Source organism: Salvia hispanica, chromosome 1, assembly GCF_023119035.1.
Source record: "Salvia hispanica cultivar TCC Black 2014 chromosome 1, UniMelb_Shisp_WGS_1.0, whole genome shotgun sequence".
Lineage (NCBI taxonomy): Eukaryota > Viridiplantae > Streptophyta > Magnoliopsida > Lamiales > Lamiaceae > Salvia > Salvia hispanica.
In genome coordinates this window covers 10,548,397-10,562,469 of record NC_062965.1, presented here as the reverse complement: position 1 = coordinate 10,562,469, position 14,073 = coordinate 10,548,397, and positions in this window count along the sequence as shown.

Below are 14,073 nucleotides of genomic sequence, written 5' to 3'. Positions count from 1 at the left end.
GAATATTAATTAATTAATTCTCTTTCTGAAACAATTAGATCCTCTCTCTAAATTAATGTCGCAATTGAAAAAAGGTAGTGTGTGTGAGTGAGGGACAGAGATAGATTTGGGTGGACTTTATTCTTTATTAACTTAAAATAATTACTAATATTCAAATAATTAAAGCCTCTCTCTAAATTATTTGCTGAAAAAATAGTAGGAGTATAAGAATATATAATGTTTGTGCGTGTGTGTGAAATTGGTGGATGCTAGCTTTGAGTAGGGCCCACTGGAGTTGGTACAGTAATAAAGGTTGATGTGCTATCCAGCTATGATGGATGTCTGCTTCTTGTAGTTGTACATTTCCTTCGTTTGGATGTACCTTCTTATTTTATTTATTATTATTTCAGATTTAAGCATTTTTTTTTATTTTCAGTCAATTTATAGGAGAATGTTTTCGGAATCACATGATGTTTTGGTATTTTTAGTCAATTAAATAAATAGAGTATCTATATTTATATGGAATAGTAATTTAGAGAGAGAAACTCAAAACGCGTTAAAACGAAAAAAGAGAAACCGCGTAAAAAGATCCTATGTATTGGTATTTTTGGAAAATGTATAATGATTATTCCCTCTATAAATGTTTATTTGAAATTAGCATAAGTTTTTAAAAAAATGTATAGAAAAAATAATGCTAAAATAAATATCCTATTTTAATATTTTTATTTATGATAAAAGATAAATAAAATGTACAAAGTTCATTTAATCCTCTTTGGTGGAGAAAATCATATAAGCATTTCTCGTATTTAATTGCGCAAAATAAAGAGAACAAAATAAAAGTTTTAAGGATCTGTAATTATGATATGAACAATTTAAAATTTTTTAAATCTGAAACCATTAAAGTTTTCTTTCCCTTTGTAAAATGTGTATGTTTATCTTTCGAGAAAAATATGTAAACATCTTAAGTTAATGAGTTAACCATATCATAGTCAATTTATAAAAGTTGGGATTACTTATATAGGACCACAGTTTCTTAAAGAATAAGGAAACTGTGTAACTTTCAACTTTTCATTTTTACAGGTTTTAATTTATTATTTATTTTTATTATAGAATGTGGATTGGTTGGCATTAGAATTTGACTCACCTTTATCGCATATAGTAGTAATTAATTAAGGTATTATTCTATGATTAATTATCCAATTTACATAGGGAGTTGCTAAGTGGACTAATAAGTAGGGGTGATTTAGTAAGTTAATTACTTATATCTACTTACTAACAAGTACTCCTACTACTACTATAGTACTAGTATGGCATGCCTTCAAAAATACTCCATCTATCCATTATTTAAAGAGTCATTTTAACTCGGCATAAATTTAAAGAAATTGTTTAACTTTGTGGAGAAAACCATAGAGAAAATGAGTGGAATGTGAGATCCATTTAAAATATTAATTGTATATTATATTGTGAGTTTGAAAAGTTAGTGCGGCGTGGAGTCTGCATACTAAAAATAAAATAAAGTAAATGTTTTTATAGATCATGGACAAACTAAAATGATACTTCTATATAAATTCTTTAAATGATGAACGGAGGGAGTAATATAGCAGCATACTCATTAATTGATATTATAGGGTGCATCAGAGTGCAAATAGATTCTCAATACAAAATAAAGATTATTTATTAGTACTTTCTTCATTCCTCATTAAGTGGCACCGGTTTCTCATTAATTGGCACCGGTATTAAAAAATATAGTAGAAAATTGTTAAAAAGTTAATGGAATGTGGGTTTCACTTTAATATACTCCGTATTACTTTTTTAATAAAATATGAGTGAAATGAATTAATAGAATGTGAGATCCATTACCAAAAATAGTACTCCATTCGTCCCAAGATAAGCGAAGCACTTCTTTTGAGTAAATGATTTAAGGTATCGATAAAGAAAAGTAGAGAAGTAAAGAGAGAATAAAGTAGGTGGAAAATAAAGTAAGAGAGTGATGATTTTTTGCTAAAAAGGGAAATGTCTCACTTATAGTGGAACATCCCGAAAAAGAATATGACTCGCTTATCTTGAAATAGAGGAAGTAGTAATGGTGTCAATTAATTGAGAACGGACCAAAAAAAATTGTTGTCTATTAACAATAAGGATGGAGCGAGTATATGAAATTTGGATGGATGACAGTATTACTATTAAATCATATCATAATTATAGCATAACTTCTCATCAAAAGGTTAATAATGTCTAGATCTTATATTAAGATTGAGAAAATAATGGAAGATGTGAAATTTAAGGCCGTAAATACAATCGAAAAACTATAATGACACAATTTGATCATCGTAAAATTGTAGCTTTCGTCGTAGCAAGATCTCAATCAATGATATTGTGTTTGATACATCTCTTGGTATAGTTTCCACAAACTTATTAAGCAACCAATTACATGATTCAGTCTTTTCATCACTTAGAAATCCACCATCACAAACTCTTATTTGATTATGATGATTTTGTCCCTTTGCAGATGAGTCGTATTCCTTTTCGGATTGTCCCACTTGCTGAGTCATTTCATTTTTTAGCAAAAAATAATACTCCTTTACTCTCTCTCTCTCTTTCTCACTTTATTCTCTTAATTTTTTTCTTAAATCTCATACAAAAAAGAAACGCTTCTATTACATAGAAACGGAGGGAGTACTTATTAGTGTTATAAGTATAATCAAATACAACATCACCAATACATAATATAAACTCTTTTTGATTTAGGATCTACTCATAAACATTTACCGAACCTATTACCTAAATTGTTTCATAGTCAAAAAAAATGTTGAACTTTTCCCTTTTCTCAAGTACAAAGAATTCTATCACAGTTTCGGCATCAATACCCCATTGTCCATCCCTTAAGCCTCTCTTAAAATTCATAATATCTCTTTTTGTGCAACTTACACTTTCGAGCCGTTACACTCTCTAATAGTTGCATTTCCTGACAAGTAGGTATATTAGCTTCTGAAAATTGTTGAGTCAACACTCTCTTCTCAACCTATACATTACAGTGTGATCGAAATAGATGCACATTTAAAGGAGTTGAAAACCATGACTATGACCTTCGGTGAAGATGCTAACACACCAGTCAAGTCTAATTTGTTGCTTAATAATAGAAATATTTGCTTTACAATCAGTTCTAACTTCACCACGAGTTCTTGTCTTAATCAGAGCACCACTTTTTGACCTGCGTTTAGAAATACAGTTGTTTCCAAACAATCTCGTTAGTCATCTTATTTTTTTAGCTTCAAAGTGCAAACTTATTGTAGGATGCAAATGCATCATATATTGATGCAAACTTCCCAATTTCTTTTGGTCATTTGCATCCGGAGGAATGTAGTATATTTGATTGATCGCTCATATTTTCATTTAATACACTGCAAATTAAATTAAAAAGTAAATGAATAATAATTATTTTTTATTATTAATGAATAATATTATAATCCTAAGCAAAATTGAAGATTAACAATTTGTTGTTAGATGAATTAGATTCTCTAATTTCATTTATAAACTAATTCAAATTAGTGTATCATCTGATTTGCGCCCAACAATTATTATTTCTCCTCATAACACTACAAAAGATGTTGTACACGATCTAGTGGATTTAATGTAAAAACCACAAAACATACGACGTTTAATTAATTTATTTGTTCAAATACACTTTTACAGTTATAACTACAAATGTGCATTAATAATGACAAGTTAATTTAATAAACTGTTATGCATGAATATGAGTAATAAATTTCAGGAAAAAAAAAGTCATGGCTATCGTCAAATCTATACAGACTACAATTACTGTTATAAACAAATAAGTACTTAAATAATTCACCAACATAGGGCAATAGAATAAGTTTTGTTATCTAGAACAAACATAGGGCAATAGAAGCAAAGTTATTGTAATTGTTACGTATTGTTTATGTTATTGAAGAATATGAATGAATAGAAAATATAAAAAGCAATGGAAAAAAAATGATGGATAAAAGTAAGAAAGGAAAGAGAATATATAATTTATTATGAAAGAATTTAAATTGCTGAAACTTAGGATTGTAACTTTCAGGCCCTCACAAATCGCTCAAATATGTATCTGATGATCATTATTATAGTTTAATGTATGTTTAACATTATTTTATATGTTTAATTTAATTTTATGAGATTAATATTTGTTATTGACATTTTAAATTTTCTAAATTTCAAACATATCAAAATTCGGATTCTTCATTTTCTTTATAGCTTCAATAAATATGTTAAAATCGAATTTTGATTTTTATGAAAATTATAATATTAAAAATTACAGTAGCAAATTTTAATTAAAATTTGTTATTGACATTTTTAATATAACCTCCTAGCAAATGGAGATGGACGAATTATTACAGTTGTAGTCCGATTCAGTGGCGGATCGGGGGTGCCCCCCCCCCCCCCACCCCCCTCCGCGACCATTTACCACGTATCCAGACATAAATTTTTCATGATCGCCCCCTCCGTTGGCCTCCGATGTTGCCCCGAGAAAGAAAAAAATACCTGGTGCCAGCAGTTTTATGTGAAATTTTTTTTTTTTTTTCAGTTTTAGTAAATCTGGTTGTGCTGTAAGCCTGTAAACACAGAAGAAAATAAAAAATTTAAACACAAAGAAACGGAGCAGTCTAGAGTGAGGAAGAAAGGGGAGTAGTAAATGACTTGGGCTTTACCTCTATTTTACTATTTTACTGGGTCACAGGTTTAAAGTTAATGAGGTATTGGTTTCGTAATGTTAATTGAGTACCCGGTTCTCCAATCGATTGCCCTGCAATAATACCTACGCCTTCTCCCAATTCAACTAGACGCACTCCTATGAACGTGGAAAATATACCAGATTGGTTGAGTCGAATTGAAGTTGTAAAGTCATCGATAACTGGTTAGTCAAAACAAGAATTCGACGCTGAGGACACCCCCGAAGAGCGGGGGATTTCGTGACATTTCGAATACTCTTGGGCATCAAAATTTGGATTTTTATAGACAAGGAAGAGGTATAAGAAAACTTTCTGGAAAATCTTATATAAATCGACCTAACTCAAAAATGGAATCCTTCCATTTCAAAAAAAAATTCACTAAATACCGTCTGAATTCATCTAACTACTAATATACTTACTAATACAAATCATCGTATTCATTGTGAAAATTTGTTGTTGAAGATGGAGTTAGTATTTAGGATGAAAGAAATTATTTGTGGTGAATTAGGATAAATATATGGTGTGGGATTTGGAATGATTGGTAATGAACTAATGGTATCCATTTAAATATTGTAGAAAGGAGTGAATGGAAATTGCCATATTGGTGTGGTGTCTTGCTTAGTTGGTGTATTTGTGTAGTATTTTTTTGTTTGATTAGGTAAATGTTTAGAACAAAATTCGAAAAAATATAGTTTTATTGGTTAAAAGAGTTATGCTCTGCTATGAAATTGCATAATATGATGAAAGATGATTAGTTGAGTGAATATTGAAACGTTTCCAAGATATGAATATTATAGAAGTTAGTTGTCGTGATCGACGTATGCTAATGCTATTGAAGTTAATGAGAAAAGTGGATGGCATAGATTTTAATAAAAAATTGATAAAATAAAATAATCAAGGAGAAAAAGTGGATAAAACATGAAATAGAAAGAGTAAAGCTGATAAGATATTTTAGAGAAATTTTTCATTTTTGGATGAGACTATTTTTTAAGGACGAACTGAAATAGAAAGATGAAATAATTTTTCGTGGATGGATTGAGTATTTTATTTCGCCCCCTCCCATTTTGTATCCTGGATCCGCCACTGGTCCGATTGAAATATACTACAAACTAGTTATGTGTGTGTGTGAGAGAGAGAGATGGTGGACTTTCTCCTGTATCCACAACAGATGTAGAATTTCCAACGAAAGGAGTAACGGTAAGGTCAGAGGAAGAAGAGGTGCGATAACTCTGGCATAGGAAAATGTTTAGCATCGCGAGTATGAATAAAAATCCTATTTTAAATAAGGCTAATTAATGATGAAGAAAGGGGAAACTTCGATAGATTGAACGATTTACTGATGGTGAAAGATAGACATGTCTTTAAATAAAATATAAAAAAAATATGAAAAATAGTTAAGTGACGGAATATCAGACATGGGTCTTGAAAGGAGGTCATATATCACCGGTTAACACGCTGTGTGCACAAAAAGAATATAACAGGTTTCCTTGGTCCAGCAAATCCACTAGATCACGCGGTCTAGGAACTCGTTGGTCGTCGGAAAATCCTGGTCGTCGGACACACAGAGCACTCTTTCAAAAACCCTCAACCACTTTACTAAATCTAGTATAGGGAAGTAGGGATCGATCCCACAGAGATGGATGCGTAACAATCGTGTTCAAGGATTTGGACTTGTTTTTGGGGTTGGCTGCTGCCATGCATTTTTTGGGTTGAGGAAAAATAAACTTAACTTGGGAATTTAAACTGCTACGCTAACAGCTAGACCTAGGCGAATGATAAGTCGTATTCTAAGCCTTGGTTACTAGTCAGTATGTCGTGAAATACATGTATTATCTGCAAAACAGTTGCTTAAGTGTGCAGGATTGAAGGATCCAAGTCAGTAGGTGACGATTCGTGTGACGCAAGTGAAAAGGGCACTAGAAGGGTGCGATACTGACCAGAATGCATGCCAGAGAAAAGGCTCGAGATGGAGAAGGAGGATAGCTGGGATGATTATTTTACAAGGGCAAAAAGGTCAAAATGCGGGAGAAGTCTACCCTAAAAGCAAGAGCAAGCCTCCCTATAAAAGGAGCCATTTGGAGAGAGAGAAGGAGTTCGGTTCGGAGTTTGACAATCACACTTAGTAGAATTCTCTCTAGAAGATCCATCCTTCAACATTATCTTACCTCTCGTTCCTCGCCACAGCCATGGTCACTTGACGTCCAAGAGTCTGCCGGAGAAGTCATCAGTTCGCCTTTCCAGCCAGTTATCGCAGTAGTATAGTAGTATCATCGCCCGGAGTGGCACAAACAATCTTAATCGCTTTCTTAGTTAAAGTTTACTTGTTTTCATCGCTAGTTATTCTGCAAACACTCATCGTTGGTGCTTTTTTGAAGTACTTTGTTAAATTCCAGCTTTTACGTTATGAAGTTTCTATTTCGCATGTCACTTTGGTTTGAGTTTGCTTCATTCTGCCTAGGGAAGTTAGATTTAGTTATTGCTTTCAATTTCTAAGTGTTTTCTCATCGGAAGTTGTTGATTCGAAGTGTAGCTATGTTTTGTGAAGTTCTCGTGCATGAGTTTCTTTTCTGCGTAGTGATTACCACCTTGCATGTCAGTCAGTAGAAGAAAAAGTTGTAGTTACCGTTTAATTTAAGTTTAAGCATTTTAATCGATGGATCTTAAGTTCGAATTTGTGAATCTGAAGTTCAGTCATGGTGTTTGTGTTTATCTGAATTCTGTTAATGCTTGGTGAAGAAGAAAACGTCAAAATCAACTTTAGTTTGAGTCACTTTTACTTTTAAGTTACTTTTTACTTTTGTTCCCTACTTTTCAGATGTACTGCCCAGATCTGTCAGAAAGCCCCAGCCATCAGATACACCTTGTTACCTAATTTTCCTCTTTTAGTAACTGTCTACTTTCCATATGTCTCTGATACACCTTGTCCCCTATTTTCATGAACACTCCCACATGTCTGTTATTTTCCCGCCTACTAGTCAGTAGAGTACTACCTTATTTCCCGTCTAGGTAAAATCTCAACCCAAGCGTGGTAGCTAACCAAACACCCAGGAAAGTCACCACAGTTATCTAAACGTGTCCATCCTCGTGGGATTCGACCCTTACCTCCGCTATACTAATCAGTAGAAGTGGGTTGAGGAAATTTGTTTGAAGTCAGGTCTCGGTCGTCGTATCAACGACTCAGCTGGGTCGGGAATCTCTTCCTGATCAGTTGGATACACTCCAATTCCACATGCGAAACCATCGAGGACATAATACCCAGACCGAACCCATCAGCGACACAGCAAAAGCATGCACGAAAATTAAACCGAACAATCACTGGATCTAAGAAACTACTCTGATTACCTAGATCTGGGTAACAAACTGACTGTGGGGACCATGACTCGAAAAAGCAGAGTACGGATGAAAAGCTGGAAAAACAACTAACTCGGGTACTAACTAACAGCGACATCATCTTCTTCAACCAAATTGCGTAAAAACTCAGAAGAAAAACAAAGATGAGCGAAATCGGAACAGAGCAGACTGAATTTAAATCATTTTGATGAAGAACAATAAGAAAAACTAACAGATCTAAGGATGCTAGACGAAGTAAAACAGAAAGCAAGCGGAAAACTCAAAATCCATGCACAACTCGCCCTCCCCTGTTCAGATCCAACCTCGGACACTAAATCCACTCCGGATCCAAGCGTCCGACACAAACTCCAGCCAAAAGAAACATTTCATAACTTCAGATTTTAACAACCTCCAATCAATCAACAAACCACAGATCTATTACCAAATTCCCAGATCAAGCACCACAGCAGCAAAAACAGAGATCGACATATAACTTGTTAAAATAAACTCTCAACAGCAGGATCTACGTAAATCAACTTGAAAAATCACAGATAAACGCAAACTAACAGAAGTGAATAGATAATCAGTAGCATCAACGACCAAATCGACTCCCAAAAGTGAAGTTCGACCGTAAAAGTGCAAAACAAACTGAAATTTAAAGAGATTGTATCTTCGCCCTCACGCGGACGGTGTTACGACTGAAATTTCTGAAGAATAAACCCCCTCGGAACCGAAACTACCCCAGATCTCCCATTCCCAAGTGTGTGTTGTGTGTGAGCTAAGAGTGAGCGAAAAGAGTGATAATTTGTGTGTTGCATGCTCTTCTATTTATAGGCGTTGGAGTGGGGCCCAGCGAGGTATAGATAGACTTTGTTGCCCTCAGCTACTGACTCCCTTCTTCAAGCCTTCTTTTTCCTTAGATTCTGCTCATTTCTACTTCATCCCGTCGCTAGACTGTTTCCTTCAGCATCTCCTTGATCTAGCGATTTTTGTCACACACCTGGCTTAGAAACCGTGTTAGACCCAGCAAAATGTAACGCTTTTCACCATATAACCGATGCATGAAATTAGCCTTATCAGGTCTCGTCCGGGCTAGGCCCCGGTGGGCCTGGGCCGACCCACCCCAGCCCACTTGAAAACTCTGCATTCGGGCTAGAATATGTTGTGTAAATTTGTAAATGAAGGCTTCTACTTATTAGTCATTTCGCACTTCAATTCGTTCAGTTTGTTTTTTGTTATTGTTTGTTAAACCTCCGTCCACCATTAGGAATCTCATTTCTTAGCGGCACGTGTTTTAATAAATGTTAAGAAAAGTAGGTGAAAAAGGTTAGTGGAATAAGGGTCATACTTGTATATAGTATTAGTTTTAGATGAAATGTGAGTGGAATAAGTTAGTGGAAAGTGAGACCCTATGGAGTACCATTTATGGTAAAAGTGAACCGGGACTCCTATTCACGGACGGACTAAAATAGAAAAATGGGACTCCTATTCGCGGACGGAGGGAGTACCATGCAAAGGGACTGAGATTTGGAGGATCGAGAACTTCCAACCAATTCCTTTGCCAAAGTTTAACTATGGTAAATTCTGCTGTGGAGATTCATATATTATTCTTTGAGGTGTGCTTGTCTGTTCTCCATGTGTAATTGAGATGATAACTTCCTTAAATTTTGTGGAATCATTTCATTTTTATTTTTATCACAAGAAAGGATCTATGCTTTGGATTAACAATATGCAAACTAGTTATGGTAAGGGAGGTTCTTATCTGTATGACATTCACTTTTGGTTTGGAAAGGACACTAGCCGTGTATTGATCTTGTTCACCTTTATATTCATAATAATGCAATTATAATCATCAAACAGATCATGTTTCTTAGGTTGGTTTTCTTTTGAACATGTTTTCTAGCATAAACTAATATCAGGTTTTCCACTTTTCATGTGTTTAAGCTTTAAAGTGTTTGCATGTGCTTCACTATGTAAACATTATTCACTGTTTTAAGGGTCATTACTTATCTTTCAATTGCCTCTTGTGTATGATTAACAAATCCTGGAAATAAAGGTTCATTATTTTTGTTTTTTATTTGTCTCCTGACCATATTGTTGATGGTCAAGTTAAGAGCGTAGATGGTGAACTTTCCTAGTCACTTCTGGAAAATAACAAATGCTAAATGCTGGATTGTGGTTCTAATTTAGGTCGGTCGGGTTATTCAAGTTGGCTTCAAGAAAGCCACCATTCAAACCGCACAAGTTAAATAAAGATATGAAAAATAATGTTAGTACGAAAGTTAATAAATGTATTTAAATATTATTTAAATTTAAATTTAGATTTAATGAAAATGAGACATAAATAAGTTATGTCTAGGCCTATCAAGGCCCAACATAGGCTAGTCTGGGCCTATCCACTATTCAGCTTACTTAACAATTCTACATTCACCGATGATATTCATATAAGATATGTAACATATTATTTATCATAAATTAAAAACAACTAATTAACAGAACAACCATGAAATAACAATCATTGTGTGTACTGATAATGTGATTTAGGCACTTAGTATTTTTTTTTTCAATATATATTGATACTATTAGCTACAAGTGTATTACATCCCAACTGAATTTCGACGCCTTCAAATTAATAAAAATACTATGTTAGTATATATATTAATATGTTTTTGTATATGAATTTATAAGTTATGTTAGATTTTAAATTATCAATATTCTAAATTAATATATTTGCACCCTATTATATTCCATTGCAATTTAATATTACTATATTAAGAATAAAGATACGGTGTATTAGCAAATTGTTTAAATGTTAAGCTATAAAAATTCTTCATATTTCTAAAAAAGTATACTTTCTAATTTTATATGGTCGGTGCGTTGTGAACAGATTTACGTTGTGAACAGATTTGATATTCCTGTTATAGTAGATGCTATCACACATACAACCATACTCAATTCGATTGAATTGTTTGATCTTAAAGGGAATCTTCTATAATTTTGTACGTGAGAGGTGATTTCTTGGTTTCGTTCCGTCATTAATAACTTGATTATTTTTATATAATAGTAGATAAAAACAATGCTTGTAAGGAGTCCTATTAAAATCAAGGAATATAGGCCTGCCCGCCATCCACACCAGAATAAATAAAGTTTTCCGAAAAAACCTGCTAGTGGAGGAAGACCTCCTAGGGATAATAGACATATATAAGGCCATAAAGAATAATCGTACGTAATATACCACAGTGTCATTTGTGTATTCTTTACATATGTATAAAAAAAACTTGGTAAATAGTTTTCAAATATAACAATTTTTAAATTACATATCTGCATTGAAAGATACTTGGTAATTCTATGATTAATAATAAGCGCGTATATAATTTAATTTATTCAAAGTTGTGACTACCCCATTAATGAAAAGAGCAATTAAATTATTAATCCAATCAAACATGTTGTCACATAACTTGCTACAACAACATGCATAGCAAGACTAGACTTGATAAATCGTAAAACTAAAGTATGAATCAAAACCTCAAAACTAACAAACTTTTAGTTCAAGCAAAATAATTAATTATTACAATTAATTATAATCCCTATCATACAATTGGTCCACCTTTTGGACGTAGTTTCATTTTTAAGTGTCAATATCGAGAAGTCAGAGATCTTTGATTTTGACTTCCACACGAAAATTATCAAACAAACATGGATTGTTGTAGTTTGAATAATCAAAATTCAAAATGGACATAGATATTGATTGAATTAGTCTCTATTTATCAACTTTATACAACATGGTGGACTTTGTGAGTGCGCCCTTACAAGAAATTAATCTACTCTTTCCGTTCTATAAAAATACATATATTAGAATTAATATGAGAATTAATGCATAATTAATAAAGAAGGAAAGAGAGAAAGAAGAATAGTTAAAATAATATTAGTTGATAGTGAAACCACGTTATTATTAGTGTTTAATTAATGAGTTGTAATGGTAAGACATAGTGGAATAAGTTGTAAATAAATTGGTGTATATGAGTAATGAGTTTGGGACAACTTTCCATAAAGGAAAATGCCCTATTTTTATGGAACGAGCACAAATAAAAAATGCATATATTTTTATTGGACGAAGAAAGTAATAAATAATGTCATGACTATACACGTTCACTAATTTCATACTACTATAGCTTTTGGGACTGAAAACCTTTTTCACTTTTGCTTTTTTAATGTACTACTTCCGTTTATAAAAATAATCTTAATAGTAGACGACATGAATTTTATTAAAAAATTGGCAAAAATAAGAGAGTCATAGAGGAAAAAGTAATTGAAATAATATTGTTAGTGTAAAATGAGATCTATCTCATTAGAAATAAAAACATACTGAGACTAATTTTTATAGATAATCTAAAAAAAAAAAAAAAGAAAAACAAGAAGAAAATGTTAGAAGAATGTAGCTTCTATTTTTATATACTAGTTTTATTATATTAATTGCGAATGAAATGAATTAGTGGAATATTGTTCACTTGCAAACAAATAATACTAATAAAAATGGGATCGAAGGAAGATGAAAAAATTAACGATTAATGGCAGTAGTATTATAATGATAACAATTTAGGTGATGGAGATATTATGTGTATATTGGGGAAATGTAATGAAATATTGAGAAAAATAATTGTTTTTTCGTTATCTTTTGATTTTAAAATCTTGTGAATTACTTAGTTAGACTACATTTTCAGGTGTAGTTGGTGGTGAAATGGAAGTCAGTTTTTTCAATGCGGTAAATTATTTTTTCAAATGTCGTCTACTTAGATTCGAAATGAAATGACATCGTTTCATTGTTTACGGATATTTTACCCTCTAATTTGTCACTAATAACATCAGAATTTAAAGACTTTGTTAGTTAAAATTGGCGGTTCGAGAAGTGACAACAATTTGAAACTAATTATGCGTGGAAGCTGGGTTAAAATATGCAATTCCCAAATGAAGAAGCTGCGTTGAAAATTGAAATTTGCAATTCCCAAATTACAATCCCTGTCTTGGCAAATTTGACCATATGTAATTTGAACTTTCTTTTAAGATAGTCGAAAATTATAGGAAATTTTACTATTTACATTTAACAATTTGATAGACTAAAACCCAACAAAATTTTTTCTATAAATGAAAATATCTCGAGGGAGCATTGAACAATTCGATTAAATAAAACCCAACAAAAAATTAGTACAAATAAAAATTCACAACTCTATTCACTATAGTATATTTGCCTCCGACCACACATAAAAACCTCGTGAACCTCTCTCTCCCCCTATTTTCTAACTGAACCAAAAAGTTGAAGAAAAAGAAGAATGGCCGTTGAATTACCGCACCAGCCCAATTTCGAAGCTGCCCCTGCCCCTGCCCCTTCAATTATTATAAATATAATAAAAAAACTTTCCATTTTACTAAATTATTCAAAATTGACATTTTTCTTTATTATCTTCAAAACCTTCCTTTTATATATGTATAGATAGATTTTATACTATACACTCAATATAATAATTAATAATTGAATTTAAAGGTATTTATATTTTGAGTTAAAATTAGAAAGTATAAGTAGAAATACAGAAAATTTAAGAAAATAAAAAATTAGTTTTAATCGGGAATTTAGTGAGTTATTAAAATTAGATTACTATGGCTATGAGAAGATTAAATAATTTTAAGTACTTCATTATTAAACAATGTGCTTGGTTACAGTTAAATAATTTTGATATAATAATTGATTAAAATTAGTAAATTATGTAACTAGAGGGAGGAGCCGGAGTTGGATATGTGATTTTACACTAGTTTTACTGTTTTAATTTTGTTTTATTATAAGTTTAAAAAATACTACTAATATTAATTAAGTAAATTTATTAATCGAGTAATCTGACATGATCTTTTATTACGGATGCAACACTTGCCATTCCCACTTCTCTTACCATTACTCATTCTACTTAATTCACAGCCCCTCCCTCTCCCTAATCACCTCTATAAATTTAAATCCATTCTCAACTTATCTAATAACTACAAAAAA